This window comes from Mesoplodon mirus (genome assembly GCF_964341445.2).
Source record: "Mesoplodon mirus genome assembly, chromosome: 10".
NCBI classification, from domain to species: Eukaryota; Metazoa; Chordata; class Mammalia; order Artiodactyla; family Ziphiidae; genus Mesoplodon; species Mesoplodon mirus.
Genome location: NC_138986.1, coordinates 38,914,206 through 38,931,182, shown reverse-complemented (window position 1 = coordinate 38,931,182; position 16,977 = coordinate 38,914,206). Strand labels below are relative to the sequence as shown.

The 16,977-nt window shown below is 39.5% G+C and overlaps 1 protein-coding gene across 2 annotated transcripts in view; it reads left to right on the top strand.

Moving 5' to 3' along the window:
• The first annotated feature begins 7,578 nt into the window (after positions 1-7,578).
• The window catches only part of PKIB (cAMP-dependent protein kinase inhibitor beta), a 101,826-nt gene continuing 92,427 nt past the window's right edge, over positions 7,579-16,977 (top strand). For both annotated transcript variants that reach the window (XM_082633590.1, XM_082633589.1), the window contains exon 1: positions 7,579-7,704. The gene's annotated coding sequence lies outside the window, so the exon portion shown is untranslated. The remainder of the gene's footprint in view (positions 7,705-16,977) is intronic.

The following is a 16,977-nucleotide window of genomic DNA, read 5'->3' as shown; positions in this document are numbered from 1 at the left end:
ATTGAGCATATTAATGTGGAAGACATGAAAAAGACTGAGATCATACTTATTGAGATGAAAAATCTAATATCTTGAGATGAAACACTGATTAGAATTAACAAATTAAACACTACAGAGCAAAACAAATAAGTGAGCTTGAAGGCATAGCAACAGAACTATTAAAACAAACAAACAAACAAACAAACAGAGACATAAAGACCAAAAACAAACGAACATCAATGATATGTGGGACAACTTCAAGCAGCTTAAGCATATGAGTTAATTGGAATCCTCAAGAAGGGGTGAGCAGAAAAATTATTTGAAGAAATAAATGAAATGTTTCTAGCCCAAGAAGTGCAATGGACCTGAAGTGCACAAAACATGAGAGAAACTATACCAAAAACATCATAATAAAATTACTTAAAATCACTGGTAAAGGGCTTCCCTGGTGGCGCAGTGGTTAAGAATTCGCCTGCCAATGCAGGGGACACGGGTTCGAGCCCTGGTCCGGGAAGATCCCACATGCTGCGGAGCAACTAGGCCTGTGCGCCACAACTACTGAAGCCCACGCGCCTAGAGCCCGTGCTCCGCAACAAGAGAAGCCACTGCAATGAGAAGCGGGCGCACCGCAACGAAGAGTAGCCCACATTCGCCGCAACTAGAGAAAGCCCGCATGCAGCAATGAAGACCCAATGCAGCCAATAATAAAATAAATTAAAAAAAAATCCCTGGTAAAGAGAAACTCTTAAAAACAGAAAATAAAAGACATATTTTATACATAGGATGAAACACAGCAAGTCCTTTAAACTATGGGGAAAAAAAATTCTGTCAACCCAGAATTCTATATCAAAGTCTTCCTTTTTACTTAAGGAAAGGAATCTTCATTAAATAGATTGAAATCAGGAAAGCATGGGTCTTGTCTGGTAAATCTTTAACATGACTGATTGCAGTCACTCCTTCTTTCCAGAAGTTAAGGAGAGGGTCAGTGTGTTTAGAAAATCTACTCACTCCTCACAGGAGAACCTCAAATGGTTGGAAAAGAAGAAAAAGATGCAGAAAGGGGATAGGCTTTATTTATTTTAAAATTTTATCTGGCACTGCATCTAATAAGGAGAATCATGGCTAAGATGCATCTAATCCAAGATACCCAGTGAAATGTTAATGCTAAAGATTATATTTCAACTCTTAAAATACTTTAAATTAAGGAATACATTTTTTTGTTGTGATCTGCCTTAGATTTATGGGCTAATGCTAATTTTTATAGCTTTTCTAACTCCTGTACAGTGTAAGGAAAATTACCAAAAAAAGTGTCCCAGTTGGGTTAAGTTTAAATTCTCAGTTCTCAAGGAAATTTTTAAGAGGCTAGCCTTCAAATCCAAATACCCCAGGAACATCTCAGAAGCTTCCGTTTTTAGAAGATTCCACCCACCCTAAATTCTTTCAGTGATGTTAAATTAGAGTTTTCCCCATATCAAAAAAGACCCAACTTGTAAGACAGCTTAGCATTCATTATATTTATCCATAGTTATTGAATAATTCAGGACCATAATAAATATCTACTATGAATAATATAATAGATATTATGAAAATTTTACTGGAGTTCTGATAAAATGTATATTTTCTAATATACTAAGAGACAAATTTAGAGACACCAAGATCCCCTATGTTAGAAGTTATGAGTTAATTTTTTAATTTTTATGATCATCTAATCTTAAATCGTGCATCTCTGATTTTATGAATCTGTGCATGGAAGCAATTCATATAAAAATATATTAAAATGTTTTCAGCTATTTCTTATATATGTTGTTAAAAATAAAGCTTATTTGGGCAAATAAATTACCACATACTGGTGAATCACAAAGTTATCTTTGTTAACTTTTAGACTTCTTTAACTTTTTATTCTTTTGCCAAGTGTTAAATTCATTATATTGAACAAAGGAGGGAGAACCGTTGGTGGTTTTGTGTGTAATTATATAACTATGAGCAGAAAGGTGAGAATTTACTTATATATTCATGCAAAAATAGTTACTGAATGCTTAACCTGGACCAACCACCTGTCGATGCTGTACCATTGCTCAATAGCTAGCAATTTTTAAAACTAATCTTAAAGCATTCAGGATTGTCTCAATTATTGGAAGAAATTAGAAAGTACTATTATGGAATATAAGAGCTTCATGCTAAGAAACATACAGTATAACTAGGAGGAATTAATACACATGAAAAGGTTTTAAGGATGTGGCAAAAACTAAAGAGAATAATATTTTATTTTAATTTAAAATTGCTGTACTCCTCAAACACATGGAAGAAAGGCTATAACATTTAGATAGTAACTTGGCACATGTTTGAATGAATTGATCAGGGGTGGAAAAAAATTTCATCAGTAGCTCTCCATCAGTAGGTTATTTGTGAAGAGGAGTTTGAAGAAATTAAGTGACACTGCTGAAGAGTGGAAGATAGTAAAAAACACATCCTCCTGCACCAGTTATGAATGTTGGAATGAGAAAGTCACAAGGAGTGGCAAGTTGATTAGCTTATCTGGAAAACAGGATTTGTACTGGAAAATGATAAGAACAGAAATGAGATAGAGATGGGTGGGTAAAGTGTTCTAAATGTTGGGCTGAGGAGTTTGAATTTAATAAGGAAGCAAATTCAGAGACTTAAGAGAATTTTAGAGCAGGGCAATCCTTTAGTCCTAACCTTCCCTTCAGAGAAAACTGCCTTTACCGAAATTTCACACCATCAGTGGCATTGCCACTTGGGATTAGAACCCAAGATTCTCAGTGGTCTTTTCATATACCCTGACACTCTGCAAAGCGATGCCCCATTGACCAGGAACAGGAGAGATGTGTGGGTACAATGATAATTTGGAATACTTTCCTAGGAAATTTCTACTTTAAATACTAAAAGGAAAGCAGTCTCTTCCTCTTCCTCTGCCTCTCAAGCTACAGCCTCTGATCTCCTGAAAGCCAATGGTGCCCCATTCTTTTCAATGCCCAACCTCTCCCTTGGTGGATGTGGGTCTGTGGCATCATTTCTGTCACACAACAGGAGCAGGGTCAACAGCGGGCAGCTCAGGCTCCACTCCCTTCTGCCATCTGCCAGTATATTACCCAAGCTTGATCTCAGGGCAACTTCCTTAGTTGGGATGGGATGTTGCTCTTATGGGCTCCAAACTTCAATGTAGCTGTGCTGCTGCTCCACTGCCACAGTCTAGGATCTTCTCACTGTCAACACTTAGAAAATAATGGATGGAACTTATGGTTCCTCTTCTGTCATGAGCAGAAGGGAGCAAGGCCCAATGAGTGTGATGCTTTTTAAGGAGAGCTCCATTTGGCTCCGGCTATTCAACTAACTCTCAGAGTGCCTGCCAGCTGGAGGAGAATAAACTTAACAGCACAGTCAGCACAGTAACACAGTTTCAACATTTCTTCCTCTCCCCACCCCCACCCCCAGGGTTAAGATGGTCCTCCACAAGGCATGGCTTGGGAAGCTAGCTGGGTCTCTGCCACAGAGGCACAAGGTCACTCCTCCGGTCCTTCTAAAGCTCATATTTATGGAGAGGGATGAAATGTGGTCATCCGGTAAGCTATCCTTTTGTATCAGGGAAGCACATGTGTCCTCTGGAATGGAGAGTGGCTGAAGAGGAGGAGTGGAGAATCTCATTTCCTCAATTCCCTATAACCAGACTTGGCACCATCCAAGGTACACGACTTCTCCCCTCAGTCTCATTTTGTCCCCAAGGACAGATAGCTGCCTCTAGGGATATGAAGTCTCTCTGGGCAGTGTTAATTTTCTAGATTTTGTATGTATTAAATTTCACAGCTGGAAAGCTTTAGAAACACTGGTAAGCTTCATATTATTATAAATATCTTGGTTTGCCAAACAGACCTGAAAAGTTATCAGCTGCCAGTGTCATCCAGCCTGGCTCTTCCTGTGGCCTCAGCCAACCTTGCTGTAGTGGACTGAATGCTGGTCTCAGACCAGCATTCAAAAGGTATGTCCAAGTCCTAACCCCAGTACCTGTGAATGTAGCCTTACTTGGAAAAGGGTCTCTGAAGATGGTATTAAGGTAAGGAGCTCCAGATGAGATCATCCTGGATTAACCTGGGTGGACCCTGATCCTAAAGTGTCCTTGTAAGGAGAGGAGAATACAGACAGTAGGGAAGAAACACAGAGGATCTGTGAAGATGAAGGCAAAGATTGGAGTTATGCAGTCACAAACCAAGGAATACCAAAGATTACCTACAGCCACCAAAAGCTAAAGAGGCAAAATAGGATTATCCCCTAAGGCCTTCAGAGGGGGCACTGCTCTGCCAGCACCTTGATTCTGAACTCCTGGTTTCCAGAACGGTGAGAGAATAAAATTATGCTGGCTCAAATCACAAAATCTGTGGTAATTTGTTACAGCAAACCGTAGCAAACGAATACACTACACAGACCTGGAAGAGGCTGATGGGGACTGCTGACTGCCTCTCCCACCCAGGTCTCAGCTAGCCTGCCCTAAAGAGAGGGAACCTAGATGTTATTGGAACCTTGCAGCCACACCCCTTCTCCCACCATTCTTGGTCTCTCCTCAAAGCACAACCTCCTGCATTTAATCTCTCCCATAATTTCTTCCTCAGAAGGTTGGTGCTACTTCTTGCTTCACCTACGCTCCCATTTCTCCACTTCTTCTAAACAGGACTGGCTACATAATTTGTGGGGACCAATGCAAAATGCACATGTGGGGTCACTTGTTTAAAACTTATTAAGAATTTCAAGGCAGGGACAGCAGAACACTAAGACAAGCACAGGGCTTTCTTAGAAGTAGAGCCATGTCCTACTGCACAGATTCTAGTGCCATGAAGCTGGCCCTACCTCCTGAAATCCATCCTTTGTGACCTTGTGGAATCCTTGCTCAATATTGAGAAAATCCCTTCACCTTCATAACTTAGTCACACAATGCTTCCTCCATTGTCTTGCTTTAGGTAAAAATCAGCTTTCTTCTGAGAATAGTTTCCTCTGGATCTCCCTCCAATGTAGACTGCTCATTATCTCACACCCTAGGACCATGAGAGCCAGCGCTGGCATCCTTGTAGCTCCCCAGTATTGCTTTTGAACCGTGCACCCCCTCTTACACCAGCCCTTGATCCATTTAGGCTCTTGTTCCCTGGATATGTACCTTCTATCCCAATCATGTACAGTCATCCACTCAGTTCCTGATCATTCCACCACAGTCATGAAAGCCTTTGGTGTCTGACTCATTCCTTCTCCACCCCATGGCATCACCATTGGTGGCTTCAATGTCCATGTGGATAGCCTCTCCAATACCTTAGTCTCCAATTGCTTGATCTTCATTCTAAGGAGAGCAGCTAACCCCAGCCACAGCTCTTCCACAACCCTGCCATTATTCTGCTACTAAATCCTTCAAGAAAACCATCCCCCCTCCTGACTACAACTTCTTATTTTTCCATCTCTCTTATTTGATTGAGATTTGTACTTCTTTGCCTGCTTTTTCTCTCCCCTTTTATGTCTTCACTTATTTTCCCATGTAGTATCAAGTGAACCTCACAGCTCTGTCCTTCAACCATTCACTTAAAAATAGCATCCAAGCTTTCTCCTTGCCTTTCCATCAAATCACTTGGCAAAATCCCCAAGTGGGATTAGTGAAACTTTCTGCATTTACAGTCATATATTTTACACAAATTCACAGTTGTGTGGAACTACTGCTATCACCAATTCCTGACTCAAAAGATTTTTTTTTTTTGTACTTATAGTCAGGTTTTTGCTACCATTCCCAACAGCAGCTACTACAAACCTTCAGGCTCTTTACCCGATTCCTTCATCTTCCTTACTTTCGTAGTAGAAATGAGAAGCTATCAAAAATCTTCAATCTACTATAAATAGACAAAAGCAAACTAAAAGTAGTGTTTTCTTAAGTCATTATTTTGTCTTAATTGAAGAAAATGAGGTTCTATTTATTCATTTAAAAACTGCTTATTAAGCAGCTATTTTGTACAGGTACTATTCTAGCTACCGAAGATATAGCTTTCATGGAGCGTACATTCAAGTGGCTCAGATGATTTCAAATACGTAACTTTAAAGTGCATCAGCGGGGGCTAACAGTTTTATCAAACCTGCCCCAAAATACAGGTTTTACAAGAAAAATTTTGTGAGTATAAGGAGTACAGTTTCAGAATTATAAAAATCCAATCATTGCACTGTAACTCTTAAATCCAAACATTTTAGCATCTCTAACACAGGCTTTCTAAAATAAATAGGCTTTAGAATAATTTGCCTTAAATAATAATATATTTTATTATACACTTGAAATTTCACTAAAGATATAAATAACTCTCAATCTCTTTAATTATTATTTGTATGACCATACAAATAACCACGTTTTTATAAAACAAAGTGTACCAGTGTTGGCATTTAGAAAAATCATAAGTTTTACTAACAAGGTATAATTTAAAGAATGTCAACCTTAAAGGCACGAAGACTTGAGCTCAGAAACTGACTTGAAGATTTCCTAGCGATTTCACTTTATTCAAATTATTTAACCTTGCTGAGCCTCACTTTATTTATCTGAAAACAGAGGTGTTATTACCACATTGTAGGGGTAGGAATATTAAATAATTTAAAGAGCCTAAGGGTAGCACCACTGGCAGATACATTAACTAAAACATTTTTCCATATCACATAGCCTATGAAAATATTGGAAGTAGTCAGTAGGGAAATGGCCGGTGTCATAGACTTGGGTAGGAAGCCAGAGCACAGTATCTGTGAACATATTGGTGTTAAGCAGATTTTGTACACTAATAATGTCTTTCAGGAAACCAGAGGGGATCTCAGGACTTCAGTGAGGAGAAACCACCTTCTCAGGAAGCAGAGAAGAGCATCTTAATTTTAAGAGCAGTATCATCATCTCTCTATTATGCTTTCTAAAAGACACAATGAGACCTTAATAGTAAGGACTTCATTTTTCTTAGTGAGAACCTTTTAGTGAAACTCGATAGACGTTGATTTCTGCTTTTCTTTGTCCAAAAGTTGTCTACATTGCACATGGCTTCTCAATCTGTTAAAATGATGCGTTAAGAAAACACGAATACCCACATTCCGGGTGCAGATAGGAAAACCATGCACATTCCTACCTTCTCCAATGAGCCACGAGTAAAGTGCAACCGTAGGACACTTGGAGCACAAACGCTCAGGGGCGCGCACAAATGGGTCAGAGGAAGCCTCCGGGAGCAGGGAGGGACGCGAAATTCCATCAGTCACATCAGGTAAATTCTTAGTAGAACCTTAACCCTGCCCCAGGGGAAGTGAGAGTGGTAGGCGAGGAGGGCACGGGTTCTGTGATGATCTCTGATGATTAATTGTTAACGCGCACGCAGGAAAAAGAACGCTGCCCAGGGAGCCAAAGGACTAGAACCACCGTCGCGCCGGCCCAGAGAGCCCCTTGGCGGCAGTGGCTGCACAGAGAGCAAGACCCGGGTGGGGGGAGAGGGGAGGGACACTTCAAGCTCGGGGGCGGGTCCCGGCAGCCGCTCTCTCCGCCCCCGGAGTCGCTGCCACTTCCTGGCTGTGCCCCAGCCCAGCAGCTCAGACGCGGTCGCACCCTCGTGGACGGTAGAGGCGGCAGCGAGCTAGAGCCCGCGTCGCAGTTCGCGGCCACGTAGAGGCCGGGCGAGCCCGGGCACCGGGACCTGGCCCAGGCTCGGCGAGCAGCTCTGCGCGCGGCTGGTACGTACGTAGTGGAGGGGAGTCGGGAGTGGTGGGGGTCTCTGGAGCGAAGATGGAGGGAAAGGACTTGGGCAGTCAGGGGAGACTGAGAGAGCGAAGATGTGGTTATAGCAACTTTCCTATTTTCCGGCCAGTCCGCACGAGCATGGGGGGAATTCAAAGTGGAAGCCTCTTTGGCCAGAGCGACCACATCATTTAACATGCAGAGGTACTTGCAGAGTGGAAGGGGACGCTCAGGCCAACAGGCGTAACCAGGGAGGTCTGGTCACCTCTTTTTGCCCACTCTGCTCTGAAGCTGGACATTGGTGATCTCCTCTCATAAGTTGCTGAGCCTTCGCCTCTCGCACGGGCAATGCCACGTCGTTTCCCATGGGCTGCGCGTTCCCAGCCCCAGGCAGCCGCTCGCGGCCGCCGGGTCAGCAGAGACCAGTGTTCTAGCCGGCTCTGCCCGCGTCGAGCTGTGTGGCTTTAGCCCAGTCACCTCATCTCACCAGTCTCCATCCATTATTTGATAAAACATGGGAATGATTAGATCGGGTCAAATCAAGAGTTCTCTGCAACTACTGGGTTTTCACTGAGCCTAGGACACCGGCCGGCAGCCAGGGAGGGACGGGAGTGCAGTGTGGTCGCAGGAGCTCAGGAGATGGAGGGCATGGGTCCTGACTGCTGATGCCGTAGCAACTCGTTGCCTTCAGGGGGAGATGACCCCGATTTACCAGCTGTCCTGACCGGCAGCCCCTGACGAGTGAGGCTGAGATGAACGGGCCAGTTTCATCTTCGTAGAGCTCATCCCAGGGAACACATCCGAACACGGTTCCTTTGGAAGAGCGCTTGGTACAAGTGGGGCACACAGGAAACACTAAGAAAACAAAAACCAAAAAAAAAAAAAAAAAAAAAAACGGCAGGTGAAATTATTAGAGTCTGTGTAGGACTGTAAGACGGAGATTCGATGCCGATGACCACTTAAACATTCAACTAGAAAAACTAAATACTAAAACACTCATATTAATGGTTTGGATACTGAAAAAGTATGGATTAGAACTACTGTTGAGTATTGCATTTCTCTTGGTGTACATGTAGATTCAAAATCCATCTGTCCACTTTATCTCTTCACAAGATGCCTTTCTTATTGACAATGCTACACATAAAAAAATTCCTTCTGGGATTTAATATTCAGAAAGCTCAGAATTTGGATTGTTAAAATGAGATCTGATGGCCATAAATCTCACAGGAAGTGCTGTAATGGCGTAGGTTCTGGATCAAGGTTAGTTAGACCAGCAATTTGAAAACCTTGTTTTCCTGTTAGTATGTCAGGTGCTGGTCAATATCCCTCTGCTGACACTATGTTAAGGGATTTCATTTTCTAAAACAGTGTTTTGGAAGATCAAATGATTTAATTTTGAAGCAAAGTATATATTGGAAAAAAGTTTTCAAAAAGTTTTTAGTAATTGACTTTTTAGTTTTATCTTTACCACAACTTTCTTCAACAAAATATCAAAGACTAATGGAATACCTTATGCAGGATATTTAAAATTGTGTCAAATTTCATTCTTTGTTAAAGATTTTTCTCTCCTCTTTAGTTAATTTTAAACTAGAAGTTTAAATTTTTAGAAATTTACCCCTTTCAATGATTTTTAAAGAAATTTTGCCAAGTTGTAAAACCATCACCATAATTCAGTTTTAGAACATTTTCATCACCCCAATAAGATCCCTCATGCCCATTTATAATTAATCTCTGCTCAGCTTCAGGCAACCACTAATCTAATTTCAGTATCTATAGATTTGCCTTCTCTGGACATTTTATATAAATGGAATCATAAAGTATGTGATCTTTTGTTTATGGCGTTTTTCACTTAACGTAATGTTTTTGAGATTCATCTATATTGTAGCGTGTATCAGTATTTCATTCCTCTTTATTGTTGAAGTTTTCCATTGTATGGATATACCACATTTTGTCTATCCATTCGCCAGTGGATGGACATTTGGGTTGTTTTCAGCTTGAGGCTATTGTGAATCATGATGCTAAGAACATTCACATGCAAGTCTTTGTGAGTACATGTTTTCATTTCTCTTGGATAGATATTTAGCAGTGCAATTGCTGGGTTGTATGATAAAGGTATGTCTAACTTTTTAAGAGCATTATAGAGTGAATTTTATGTAGAAGTTATGTATTTACAAAATGTAGAAAATTCTGGACAAATAAATATTTCTTACTAGATCATATATGATTTGATATATACATAGAGAGAAGGTTGGACAGGAAACACTGCTTCCTTTCAAATTTAGAGCTCAGATATAGCAAACAAATTTGCAAAAAAGTGGAACATTTCTCAAAAATAAAATATTTCTAAAGACAGTTTTTTTTTGGAGCAGTTTTAGATTCACAGCAAAATTGAAAGGAAGGTACAGATTTCCCAAATACCCCCTACCCCTACACACTCATAGCCTCCCTCACTCACCAGACTGGTATGTTTGCTACAATAGATGAACCTACATTGACATATCATAGTCACCCAAAGTCCGTAGTTTATCTTAGGATTCACTCTTGTTGTTGTACATTATATGGCTTTGGACAAACACATAATGACATGTATTCATCTATCATAGGGAGTATTTTCACTGCCCTAAAAATCCTCTGTTCTCTGCCTATTCATCCCTTCCCCCAGTATCTTTTTTTTTAATGCGAAATGAGAGTAAATCAGGCTTAATTAAGACTAAATTTCCAGCAGTCTCCATTGAGAATGGGAAATAAAACAATTTGAAAATCGTATTTTAGGACGTTGATGAGACTCAGACCTGAATGGCTTGATAGTAAATTCAGTGGTTTTCCATTCCTTAAACACAAGATTTTAATTGAGTTAGAAAAAAAAAATTCCGTTCTGAATATCAGAAAAACCCTATAAATCCTATGATGAAATAAGCATCTGTAATTATGATGCCACATAATTCTTCTAAGTACTAATTAAACATATTTTATTACATATAGAGATCTAAGGCCCAAGTTTAAGTGATTGACATGTGCAAAAATCATGTATTAGGGATAAATCCAGGGCTCTTATCTTACTGTTTTAAAACTTCTGTGGTTAGTACATGCTCTCTGAAACCTGTTGGTCTCAGTAATTTTTATATTAATAGGCTCAATGTACTTTTTATAAGTCATTATCAGTTAGTGACATTACATAAAGAGAATACTTGAACATACCCAGAAAACCAAAGTGGTTATTATTATTTTTCTTTTTATTGGAAGTACAAATGACTTTGAGAAATCAAATAGGTAGTCTATTTTATACTCAAGTGGGATATATTTTTCATTCATGCTCTCAAAGGCAAATAGCAGTTTTATGCATCTGTCCAGGTATAAAGCATGCTACGGACTTTATAAATCAGAGTAGATTTGTGTTCTCCAATAACTCCTATTCTTAAAAAGTGATGGTGTCCAAGAGTTGGGTGCTTGGTTGGAAAAAAAGTTCAGAGCTGTCTATATAAGAATAAAGCAATTCACATTTGTACATGTTCCTGAATAGGAGGAAGTAATCTCACCTAGGATCCTGGATCAGTTAGAATAGGATTTCTGAGACTGGAAAGTGGGCCAAGGGAATAGAAATACTTTAAGACTGTGTAGTCTGGAGCCAACACAGCCTGAATACTTGTTTGGGGGAGCAACAGCAGAAGCGTTTATAGACAATATAAATGGAGCTAAATGCCTTCCTCTGTCTCCTGGATTCCGCCTCCTTATAGCCCCTATTTCCTGCTAAGCCCTAAAATCTACTGTGCTGATGAAAAAGAATCCCCTTTAGGAGTGTGGAAATTAGCATGGTTAACTGTAAGTTTTCACTTTTTGGGTGAAGGAAAGGAAGAAACTGAGGTTCAGTGTGATAGCTTCAGGAATAAATTTGTGGAAGACAGGAAGGAGTTAAGCTGTCTTCCCAAACATGCTTATATCAAATGACTACGAAGTGATTTATTTCTACATTAATCTTTATGGGCTGGGTTAATATGTCTCAGAAGAAAACACTGTTCTTAAAATCAGTTGTGTACGTGTGTGTGTGTGTGTGTGTGTGTGTAAACAAGGATGGCTTATAACTCATGCAATTACATTCGATTATTATTTTTGTTTATTTAAAAAATGAGAATAAGTACTATTATCATGGGGCTTCTGGAGCCAGGTATAATATTAAATCTCAAAACACTGAAATAAGCCCCTCTTGTCTGTCTTTCCCAAATCTAATAAAATCTATAAAAAGCTAGATTATAGATATAATGGATTTTGTTGCATTCTGAAGGTTTGTAAAGAATCTGTCAAGTCAGGAGAAGATGTTACAAAGAACAGGGCTTGCACACAAACCACTCTGCCTCTCGGTTTCGGTATCCCTGAAGGAGGATGTCTATCATAATTATGCTCATTGCAGTAAAGAAGCAGAAGTTTTCACGGTAGTGAAAAATTAGAAAAACAAACCAAAAAAAGCAACTGTACATCTTTCTAACATGCCATGAAGCTGTATGTATATATCTATATATACTCTTGTAGCTTGGAGAAGATTGGGTTTGAGGAGTATTGGACAGACTGTTGTAGCCCAAGCAAGAGGTGCTAGAGAGTGATTCAGGGATTAGGGATAAACAGGAGTATCAGAGTCTAGAAATATTAGGAGTGGAAAATGATCAGGCTTGATGATAACTGGGATATGAATTTAAAGGGAGGTGGGAATGAAGGGTGGGTCTCAGCTTCTTGGCTTGAGGTTGAGGACTAGCACTATATACAGAGATGTCAATAGAAGAATGAAGGCAGGTTTGGTGGGTTTACTGGGTCGGATAATGTCTCCCTAAAATTCATGTACTTCCTGGAACCTCAGAATGAGACCTTATTTAGAAATAGGGTCATTGCAGTTGTAATTGGTTAATATGAGGTCATACTGGAGTAGGGTGGGCCCTTAACCCAGTATGACTGGTGTCCTTAGAAGAAGAAGAGAAGAGACACAGAGACAGAGACTCATAGAGGGAAGGCAAGCTTGTGACAGTGGAAGTGGAGATTGGAGTTATGCAGATGTAAGGGATTCCAAGACTTGCCAGCCACCACCAGAAGCTAGGAGAGAGGCATGGAACAGATTCTCCTGAGTTCCCAAGAAGAAACCAACCTTGCTGATACCTGGATTTTGGATTGCTAGCCACTTGAAACGTGTCCATCTTCAGTATCAGTTGTAAAGATGGTTACAAAATAAGCAGTGTGATAACTTGGGCAGTGCATCCATGGTCCCTCTGCCACCAACCCAGCCATAGATATAAATGAGGTCATTTCAGGTTTTCCATTCATTCTGCACCATATGGGTTTGACAGTATGGGTATGGGACCAGTCTGCAACATGGGGGACATAGTTTGTATTTGTTTGCCTCAGGGAGGAGTGGGAGAACGTTTTCAGGGGAAGTGGGGAATACTTTCTTCACAGGGTAGACCTGGGTCAGCTCCCTGAGATGTTTGTGGATTTTTGCCAAAGGATATTAAGCTTCAAGTAAAACCCGGCATAGGTTGTTCCAACTCTGAGAAGTCCATGTTTGGGTTCTAGGTTTGAATGCTTGAAAGGAAATATAAACTTTTCGGGTGTAACTGCAAAATGGGAGGAAACAAAGCATTTTTTTTTACTCATAGATGCTTATTTTTACCAACTCTTTCAAAAAGTACCTTAATTTACCTAATTTGTTGAAAACTTTTCATATTACCTGTCAATAATTATTATTGGTCCTAATAGCAAATTGGTTCAGTTCTTCACTTTGTGGGTTTTGTCTCAATGTAATCCACTTAAAATATGGATTAATGAAATATGATTCTGACTAAGGACAGCAGTTTCAGTTATATCTAAGGACATCTCAAATTATCTTATAAAAGCATTGTTAAAAGTTTACTTTATTAGTTAGCTTCTTTCTTTTAGATATTTTTTATCATAAAACCATCACACTATTAAGAACACTGAAAGATTTTAAAATTCCAATTCTAATATTCAAACATAATTGCTTCAGTATTGAGTATCTTCCAGTCTTTGTCCAGTTGTAAGAATGTTTTTATATTAATGTAATAATGGTATACAGTTTGTAAATTATTTTTTTCTTCTTAAAATTATTATTACCAGAATACAAATGAATAGGAAGAGCAAATTTTAAAAAAATAACGTTTTTCAGGCTTCCCTGGTGGCACAGTGGTTGAGAGTCCGCCTGCCGATGCAGGGGACACGGGTTCGTGCCCCGGTCTGGGAGGATCCAACATGCCGCGGAGCGGCTGTGCCCGTGAGCCATGGCCGCTGAGCCTGCGCGTCCGGAGCCTGTGCTCCACAACGGGAGAGGCCACAACAGTGAGAGGCCCGCATATCGCAAAAAAAAAAAAAATTAAAAAAATAACGTTTTTCTTATTATTCAAAGTGACCCATGAAATAGTTTTTGGCTAGATAAAATTTAAGCTCTTAAGGGTATGAAACAGAATTTTCCAGTTAGGCCACATTTTAAGTTTGCTGCACCCTGTGGTAATCATCAGTTTAACACAGAAATAAGAAAAGGAAAACAAATCATTAAAATGCATTGCTTTAAATATTGGCAATGTTCAAATGTAGAATTCAGTTTTTCCAAGGACAATATATGCTTGCTATTATAAATTATTCACCAAGAATCACAGATGTGAAAATATAATCAGGTGATTTTTTTCTTTCAGTCTCATCCTTTTGTCAACTCCCTATTATTACATTATAACGGGTTATTCCACATGTAACTTTTCTGAGCAAGTTATGTTTGCCACTTAAAATACCACTACGTTTTAAACTTTAAAATTTTGAAATAGTGTTTCTGAGACCATACACATTGCAGTGAAAATCAGAAATATTCAGAATTGTATTAAGAGGAAAATAATGTCCACCTAAATTTCACCATTAGTTATAAAATTCTTTGCATATATGTAGATTTTAAAAAGAAAAGTGATATATCATATTCCCTTAATATTTCAGCTTACTATATCTTGTCAAGGTGCTAAATCATATTTTTAATGGCTACATAGTGTTCTATTAAAATTTTAACTAACCCCTATTGGTAAATATGCAGAATGTTCCCAAATTTGGTTTTATAAGCAATACCATAGTAGATAACTCTGTTTGTGATCTTTATACACTGTACATGGCTGTTTTATTAATCTCTTTGAATAAACTTCTAGACATGGACTTGCTAGGTCATTGGATATTCACTTGTTAACCATTTTTGACACATTTTGCAAAATTTCTTTCCAGGAAGCCTGCAGCAATTTATACTCAAAATTTTTACCAACATACTAATACTGTTTAAAAATTTTAAATTTAGAAATCAGTAGGAAAAGATACCTCATATTTGTATTTCTTTGATTGCTAATGAGGCTGAATATTTTTAGTTAGTCAGTATATTTATTGGATGTTTTGGATTTATTTTTACGAATTGCTTTTTAGTATTCTTTGCCTGTTTTTAATCCTGTTTTGTTTGTCTCAAGAGCTTTTTATTCATTAGGATATTAACTCTTTGTATGTCTGTTATGTTGCAATTTTTTAATCAGTTTCGTTTGTTTGCCATTAACTATTTTAGGGAGCATTGCTTTGTAAAATCCTTAAATTTTGTAGATGTGAAAGCTGTCAATTTCTTCTCGCATAGTTTCTGAGAAGGACTTTCCCCTTTAAACATATTCATCTACGTTTTTAATAGTACTGTTGATGTCTTTTTTAATTTAAAGTTTTAATCCTTAAGAAGTTACTTTAGTAGGGGATGAAGTAGGTAATCTAATTTTATTATTAACATTTTTTAATCACTAGTCTTGTCTCAAATTCGTTTGTTCTGTCATTGATTCCTTCACCACTGATTTGAAATAGCATCCCATGCCCCTGCACCTCCTTGGAGCCCACCTCATTATAACTGGCCCTATCATCCTGAAGTCCCACAGAATTCCCTCTCACATGCCTTGCTGGCCACCATTCCTACACATGACTGCAGGCTCTTTGATTGCCTCCCTAAACTGCCTTGACCCACGTTTGTCACTCACCACCTCATCCCAGGAGGAAAAGGAATTCCACATCCCACATCATAGCTGCTAGATCTTCCTAAATTCCCACGTTACCAGTTTTGGAACATGTAATTGTGTTAGCCTTGCAAAACAGTTAATTTTCTAATGCTTCAAATCTCTGTTTTTATCGTTTGTCTACTCATTTCTCCTCTCTGCCTTGAAACTTTATTATGCTTTGGCTGCCTCTCCCTGACCTAATCTCTGCTTTTTATTCTTCCTTCAAAACCATTTTGTCATGCCCTCTGGAATACCTGCTCAGTCCCAGTAAACTCCTCTTAACCTCCACTTCTTTCTCTAGCCCTGAATCTTGACTCTCCCATGGGTATCCCACTTCCCCGTGAGTCCTTCCTGTTGGAGACTGCTGATTACTCCATAGTTCATGAATCTCAGGGTAGGGAGGTGGGACACATGCCCTCCATACACCCTCCCACCTGTAGACCATTGTTTCTCTACACCCTTATACCCATTCCTGTTCCTCTGAGCCAGCTGGCTATGCTATCAACTACCATTGCTCATTCCTGTGATCTACTCACCACCTGAACAAACCCCTCCTTCACTGAACACTCCAGCAACAGGTGTACAGTCATCTTCTCCCACCTGTCTCCTGTCCTCAATCTGGATGACTTCATGTCTACACCCAACACCACAGCCTCTCAGTGTGTGACCTCTACAGTTTCAAGCAGTAGTCTTCTCTTTTACTTCTTTTCACCCAGCCCCTTCCGTAGTCACAACCTGGACTTATCATATGAAATTGTTCCTTCCTAAAATCTCAAATTCTGAAACTCTCTGGACATAGCATCCTATATTCGTTTTGTTTTTTTTTTACACCAATCCAAAGATTCACACCTACACTTGTCCTTTGGCTTCATTGGGATGACCGCTTCTTTGATCCATCTATTTTTTACTCTCCATGCTCTGATTGCTTGGAGTAAGATGTTTCTCAGTGGATTGCACATTTCCAATTAGTACAAGTCAATGGAGAACCTAAGAATTCTGTGTGCTTACCACACTCTCCCCTACAAGTACAGCAACCTCAGAGCCTCACCACCACCTGCCTTGAGTCCTCTGTGACCTAATGACCCCTTATCTTCTTGTTTATGCAAATCACTGCAAGAATCTCTGTGCTCCCAAATAGCATGGCAACTATCCTGGTTTTTCTGGGACTGAGAGGTTTCCCAGGATGCTATGTGGAGTAAGTCCTTGACTAAAAGACTCCACATT